The following is a 7954-nucleotide window of genomic DNA, read 5'->3' on the forward strand; positions in this document are numbered from 1 at the left end:
CTTACTGCCCACCGGGAACGGCTGATTAAAGCGCAAATAATTAATAATAAAAGTGGAGGGAGCTCCAGAGGTCTCTAGTCCTGGCTCCTGCCTGGGGTGGGACGGTCACCAAGGATAGGCTGGGCTGGGCTTTGTTTAGCCAAGCCTTGAAAACCTCCAGGGGTAGAGAGTCCCTGACACTCCCTTCCTTGTGAAAAAACCTTTCCTAAACACCAGCCTAAACTTCCCAGGCCTTAATCTGCCCTTCATTACATCAAATGGCCACAGTGACCATCCTCTAAACCCCGGCCAAGGAACCCAGCTCCACGAGGGATGTGGGGACCACCAGCACTTGGGCTAGAGGTGCATCACCCACACCGGGTGCTCCATTCCCCACACACCACCCACAAGATGACAGAAGACACTGAGGCCGGACTCAACATTTCTGCCTGATCAGCAGTAAGCACACTCAGAGCTAAATGAGACTCAAAAATTTCAGTGCACCCTGGGGCTACAGCCCAATTAAAATCAAGGCAGCCCATAAAACAGCTAGCTGAACAAAACAGCAGCAGTGTGGTATGAAGTGGCAGAGGGGTGAAAAAAATATTAGGGAAGTTTCTTTAATGTGTGTTGTATCATAAAAGCAATTGTTTAAATGGCTTTTCTAGTGCTCTCAGCAGTAAATACTTCTGAAAAATGCGCTGAGCAAATCTCATCTTCCTCTTTCATTTACTGCCTTGTAAATTGAAAAATTATGGTAGGAATAAAAAAACCCCTCGGTGCCTGGGAGCAGCTGTGTTGGTCGCAGCCCCCGTTCCCCGCTCAGCCCGCTGCGGCTCCCGGCTGCAGCCGGGCGGGGGCAGCTCCGGGCCGAGTTTCCCGGAGCCCTCCCGGGCTCGGGAGGGGAGAGCGGCGGACGGGTGTCCCTCGGAGGTGCAGGGGGAGACGGTCCCTGTGCAGGACCTAGCTCGAAAACCAGTGCGGGCAGGAGCAGCTAAGCCTGGGCGGGAGCGGTTGGCAAAGCAGCCGGGTTTCCCTGCAGCCCTGAGCAGAGGGTGGTGGGACCGGGCTTGGCCACACTGCGGATCCAGGCGGGAATGGCCAGGGTGTCAACCAGTCCCCTTGACCAGGGCGTCAACCGGGTCCCCTTGACCAGGGCGTCAACCGGGTCCCCTTGACCAGGGCGTCAACCGGGTCCCCTTGACCAGGGTGTCAGCCAGGTCTCCTTACAAAGCCTGCGGCAGTGCTCCTCTCCTGGGCATCCCTCCAGGGCACATTAGCCATTGCTGCTTTTGGCCTGCCGTTGTGAAGGCCTCTTTCTTCTGGCACCAACATGGTCTTTGCATGTATAGATAAGGCAGGTGCTAGCATGCCGACCACACCTGGGAAATCCAACTGCTACAGCCATCACTAAGTGCCAGCTAATTAGTTAATTCTGGCTTGACTTCTTTGGTCAATGTTGTGTTAGTTCATGCTGGGAAGGTTTCCTTCAGAGTGTAGTGGCTGACAAGGAGCAAGAGGGATGAACAAGTCAGCTCATTCCAGAGTGACTCAGCCAGGGAGTGCTCAGCTGTAGGCGCAGGAAGATGAACTGAATGGGAGCGAGCATCATTCTTCGCAGAGAGCCAGGCTTTTGGGGGCATCTCAAAATCAGCTCAAGATGCTCCAGTCCCTTCTCATCCTCTTGGCTGGAATCTGTTAATGAACAAGGAAGACACCTGAAGCAAATCCAGCATCTGTGAGTATAAGTCCATGTCAAGAGCCAATACCTTGCAGAAAGCATCAGACATCCTCATGACAAAGTCAAGTCAATTAGCAAAGTGGCAATGTTTGTTAGCAAGATGCAATTAATTATCCTACACAATCTGCATGGAGGAAGTAGTGTGGGCAAGTGACCCTGGCACTGTAAATCGAACAGCCCTGATACAAATCATTGTTTTCATTTTCTTTTCTACCTTGGCTGCTTAGTCTGTTTTTATTAACTAAATAAGATGAACCACATCCACATTCATTTTGTTGCTGCCATTCAGCAAGAACTGAGCTGGGTGGCAATTTTTTTTCTACTGTTTTTATATTTTTAGGTGACGCAAATGATATCAGGTAACCTGTCCTGGATGGGAGGGCTTCAAAGCTGCCCACTTCAGCCCTGTTCAAGACTAGCAGAAGAAGGGACTCAAACCACACTTGATATGAACAGGTTTTATTGCTACTTTGTAATCAGGTTAGTAAAAACAAATGTTATAACACCACCACCACTATGACTGGGCTTTGAGTAAAACCATCCACTCCAGACCTCCCCTGCCAAACTCTCCCACGTACAGGGGTGCTGAGGGCTGGATTTTCCCTGGGTGGGTTGGAGCTGGGGTACAGTTAGGAATGTGTAATTAGATCCATTCAGGACTTGACTGGAGTAGTCTCAGCCTGCTTTCTGAGTCTAGCAACACTTTTTCTTTGCATCCCATTAGCCACCCCCTGAGCCCTCCTGTCCCCCCGCCGTCCTCCTCCTCCAACCTGCCCTCAAAGCTCTCCCTCCCATCTCTGCCCTCCGGCGCTGACCCTGCAGCCCTCCTATTCTCACTTGGTCAACTTTTTCCCCGTAATTATTTAATGTGATTATTGATGCTTCCCTGAACACAACCTTTTTGTGGTGATTTATGGAGTGCTTCCTCTGCCGCAGCTCCCCTCTCCCCTCGCAGGGACAGGCCCAGCAGGGGCTGCGGTCAGGAGGTGCCGTTTTAGCCCACATGCTGAGCACCAAATCAGTGTGTGCAAGCACTGAAGTCCCCTGCCTTAAAGTTAGGAGGTGCCTGAGATGATGCAGAGACACCCAGGAGTGTTTAGCGGGGGGTCTAACCCTGATTTCAGCCAAGGATGAGCTATGCTGGGGCTGAAAGTGTACAACTCTGGGGATGCTCCCGCAGAGTCTGTCCCCGGTGCGGTTTGGTACCCCTTAGCCCTCGCTGGGTCTGGCATTGCCTCCACCCAACGGGGTGCTGACCCTTTCCTGGAACGGGATGGAGAAAGGGCGGCTGCGATTGCCCAAAACTGCAGAAAGATGCTCAGAGCTGGGCTGAGAGCTGGCGGAGCTCCCGGGCTCTGGTCTCTGCCTCGTCCACAGCGTGGGAGGGAACAGATCGGTGGTTGCAGCCCAGGACCTGGTGTTCCCACTTTCTTCCCTGCCTGCCAAGGGGCCATCCTGCTCTGTGCCCTGCAGCCCCATGGCTGTTCACTTGGGTTTACATTCTCCTTAAGCCTCCCAGCATTAACAAGCCACTTATTCCTGGACTGATGAAAGGATAAAAGCACCGAGTTGTCCCTGGTTTATTCGCTTCCTGGGGGATAATTCAACATCTTTAACTTTCCCCAAAGGGTGTGCTTTCCTGGGGGAATCTTTGGCTAGCACTTGCAGGACGGTTTTATTGCCTCTCTGCAGGCACTGGGTGGGGAGAGGCTTTATTTTAAAGTGCTTTAACTGCTTCATTTCAGTCTTTGTCGGTTGTGTTTCCTTTCATACATACTTTTTTGGCTTTCATTTCCCAGGGCTCCCTCTTATCTGCCTTTGGAGAGAGTCCTTGTAAAAAAAAAAAAAATCAAAACCCAAAGCACTCTCCCTGGGATGCTTTCAAGAGAAAGGCCCCTGCCCCCTTTCAAACCTCTTTTGAGAAAAATAGATCCCAACCCTGCGTATGCCACAGCCTACAGGAAAGTCTTTGAAGTAAATTAAACCAAATTAGTGTCTATGATATAGATGAGCAGAGGAGCTCCCCGCTGTGACACTGGCCTGGCCCTTTGCGTAATCTTTAACCCCTCTCCCTTGCTCCACGCTCGCCTCTAATTGACCGTGAAGCACCTGGGGGTGATTTGGAGGCGATCCCATCTGCCCTTGTGCAGGGCAGGATTTCCTACCGCCCACACCAAGGGGATGGGTGGTATTTAGTAGGCCTGGGAGTAAGCTGGGATAATGAATTACGTTCCACCTCCCTTTCCTTGTGTTCAGTATCTAATTTTGTTGGTTTTTTTTTTCTTCTCTCTTATTCCCTCTTAATGAGAGACCCCCTGAGCCCAGGGGCACCCCAGCATTGCCCCGGTGCCCCCGGCTGTGCTGGTGGAGGTGGAGCTGCACCTGACCCCTTTGCAGCTGAGGAGCAGGTGGAGCAGGAGGTTCCCGAGCCCTGACAGTTGTTAAATCTCTGTGGGGTGTGCTTTCCTAATGCCCTGCGCAGCCCTTTGCGTGCCTGACGTGGGAGTCAAGGAACCGGCTGAATTTGGCCGTGAACTGGGATGAGGTATGCTGGTGTTTAACTCGGTCAAAAAAGGTGGTGGGTTTTTTGTGTGTGTGTGAAGGGGAAATGACTGTTGGGGGGATTTGAGCCTCCTTTGGCTCCTGTGTCCTGCTAGCCAGGCAGCATGTGGCCTTGCAGGCTGCAAGCTGGGTAGGCTCACAGCATGGCAATTGAGAGATACCCGTGTCAAGGGATAACTGCATGTGCAAATTATATGCATGCACATGCAAGGAAAGCATTGCATATGCAAATAACCTACCAGTGGCAGGAGGTAACTGTATATTTGATTTATCCTTCAGCAGCTGGAGGCCCATGCTTTGGTGCTTGACCTAGGGGAGTTGTGCTGTGGGCTGGCTCCAGTCACCATGGGGAGCCCTACTTGGCTTCCAGCTGCTGCTCCAAAAATGCACTGCCCTCCTGGAGGTCCTGAGTCACACATCCCAGCCCTGGACGGATCTTGGGCACCAGGATGAGCTTTGAGTCTGCACCGAGCCCTGGGTGTCTGCTGGGCATGGTCTGTTAGCTGCTTCTCCAGGGACATTCGGTGCCCTTTGAAGGATGGCTGCAGGATTGGTCCCTCCCAGGAGAGAGCAGGGAGCAAACACCGGGGCTGACCTCTGCCCGGGTGCTCCTAGGAGGTTTAGCTCACAGCCCTTTGGGCAGGATCTGTGCCAGAGAGGAGTTTGCATTAGATGCTTCCCACACCCGCCCTTAAGGTCTGTTTGAATGCCCCTGAGCCGCTGACACCATTTTGGGGTTCACTAGAGAAACTGCAGCAGGGTCAGCCACCCCTTTTCCTGAGAGGTCTCAGAGCAAACCTCGGGGACCTCCTTGGGACAATTGTTATTGTGCTGAGATGTCTTCATGCAGTGGCAGAAGTCTCCAAAGAGCTTTGAGCTCAGAAGGTGGCAACAGCTGCCTTTCTTCTGGCAGGGAGTGACCAGAAGTGTGTGGACGTGGCCAGTGAAGGGATGGGAACACAAGCGTGACACTTTCTGTTAATGCCAAAGGGCTGCATGACTGAATGTCCTGGTCTAGGAGAGTATGCTCTGCAGTCTTGCAGCAGCCTGGGAGCATTACCACTGGGGCTGTTCTTGCCTGGCAGCGTACGTGGCAATTATTTCGGTGCCTGCAAGCATTCGTGTGGACAGAGGTTTCAGAAAGGGCCGCATATTTTATAAGCGTGGCTATAAATAAATCACGCCCAAATTAAATCACGAAGCAAAAATAAAACCCCATGAAGCTGACAGGCAAACAAACAAAATCCCCCATCTCTGCAGGAGGGGGCGGTAGGTTCCTACAGCACTTGCAGCAGGCTGCTGAGTTCAGGGTCCTAGGGAGCTCCTGTCCTGAGAGAGCTCATCTCGGAGTGGAGCTGAGCATCCACGCGGTCTTGTGGATCCATTTGACAAAGTCAATCTAAAAACAGTGCTGTGCAATGCATTTCTGTGGTGCTGCCTCTGTTTCCTCACTTGCAAAGCACAGGTAGGAGCAGTGTGTACCTGCCAGCCTGTGTTGCGTGGTGGGAGCCTGGGCTTGTCCCCCAGAATCCCTGCGTGGGGGAGGCAAAGGGTGTCAGGAGGCTGACCCAGGCTCTGGCGGGATGCAGAGGCACCAAGGTATGAGCCACCCATTGCACTGAGCCATCGCTGTACCAAACAAGCACCCATAGCATCCTCCTTCTCTGGGCTGGCTGAATAGAGCCAAACCCAAGCATTTGGTTTTGCTTATTATGTGTAAGGATTCACAGGCAGGACCAATTTTACTTTAAAGCGTCAACTTTCTGGCTCTAGGCTGTGGAGTCATTTCAACACAGACCAGCTCAGACTGGTGCTTAGCAGTGGTCAGCACAGTGTGTGGGATCACTTTTTGGGGTGAATTGGTCCATTTTCAGAGTGGATGCACGCTCTCCCGAAGCCTGGTTCTCAGCCCTTGCTGGGACTCTGGGGGGGACTTGCACAGACGATTTCCTCCAGTCCTGGGCTTCTCTGACGAAAGGCTGGAAAAATCAAATGGTCCCACAATGGGGTTTAATTCAGGCCAAAAGGAAGAGCCAATAAATCTCTATGAATGTAAACGATGTCATCTTTAAATGAGGCTGTGTAGTGGGTGAAGCTATTATGGGGAGGGCAGGCGGCTTCACGCTGTAAGGTCAGACTGGGTTATCTGATGCCCTCCGGGGCTGGGGAGCAGTCTGAGCAAGTTAATATCCCTTGAACTTTCCCACCAGGCTTGTAACATCAAGCATGGCGCGAGACCTCCCCTGCATGGAAAACCTGAGTTTGTACCTAGGAAAATGCAAGGAGAGGCTTTTTAGCTGTGAAAATGAAAAGGAAATTCTCATTGCTGAGGGTAGTAGGAGGAATTATTTGCTGTTGTGTTTTAAGTGGTCTTACTGAATGCTTCAAGTGCTCAGCGGAAAAAGAGATGAGGGGAGAAAGCAAAGGACAAGAATAAGAAAGACTGGCATTTTCACATGGCTTTGCAGGGTTTCCTGATGTGCCAGGGTGACCAGTTCTTCATGCCATGTTTTCAAGCTTCATGTGCTCATGACCAGTGCTGTTGGTGGCTGAGCATTCCACTTGTTTTTCCAAAGCGCTCCCTGTGCTTCCCACACTTCCTTGATCCATCTCTTCCAGCCCAAAGCAGTCTCAAGCCTACCTTTTACCACCAAGACAAATAGATTCAACTCTCTCAGTCTATCAATAACTGTGAGGAGCAACCAGGGCCCACCTGGCACAGGTCCAGGCATTCAGCCAGAGCTTCATCCCACCAGGACAGCAAGATTCCTCTATCTGTTGCATCCTGAATGGGGGTCTCATATATGCATTTACCTGAATTCACACAACCATGGCTGTTCTCTGAAAAAAAGGAGCACACATTCAATATTTCCTCCCTTTCTGAGAGGCCAAAATCTGGGATTACTCAATTGCCAGAGGCTGTGCCTGCAGCAAATGGAGTTGGACTGGCCTGAGGGCAGTGCTGTATGAAGCTCTGCCCTCCTCTCCCATGCAGTGCAGGTGTGCTGGGATTTGGAGACTCAGGTGCTGTTGCAGGGATGGCAGGGCATGCACTGCCCCTGGACCAGCAAAAGCTTAAGGTATGGCTCTCATTGCAAAAAGCAGAGTGACAGCAATTGCAGCAGAGCTGCTCTTACTCAAGGCTGTCCATGCATTTGGATCCTGGATGCTGCCCTCTCCTAACAGCCTCCAGGTGCTCTGCCTTTAGCCCTGAAGCTGTTGTACCACCCAGGTGAGCAGTGTAGGAGGGCACTGCAACTGTGGGTGGGGATTTAGGAGGTCCAGGCTGGGATCTTAGCCTCCTGACTGCTATACCGTGTGATGCCACCTTGGTTTCCCCAGCAGGCAGAGCTGTGTCTGGCTGTGCACGGTCCCATGGAAACGCTGCAGCTCCAGCCAGGGATCTGGTGGCAGGACAGAGCATCTGGCAAGCAGGTACTACAGTGTGGCACTTCACACCCTTGGAAATCAGGTGAAAAAGCATGTTGGTGATGATGGCAAACTGCAGCAGAGCAGGGAATTCAGTGGATCGACCCTCTCCTTCATGCTTTGTTTGTTGTGCTACAGTCTTATTATAAAAAATAGATGGGGTGGGCAGGGGGTGAAGCAAGAGGGTAAGTGACTTGCCCAGGATGGCGCTGGTTCCCCGTTAAAGAGCTGTTTGGAGCACCC

The sequence above is a fragment of the Buteo buteo genome, chromosome 13 (assembly GCF_964188355.1).
Source record: "Buteo buteo chromosome 13, bButBut1.hap1.1, whole genome shotgun sequence".
In the NCBI taxonomy this organism is placed as follows: Eukaryota; Metazoa; Chordata; class Aves; order Accipitriformes; family Accipitridae; genus Buteo; species Buteo buteo.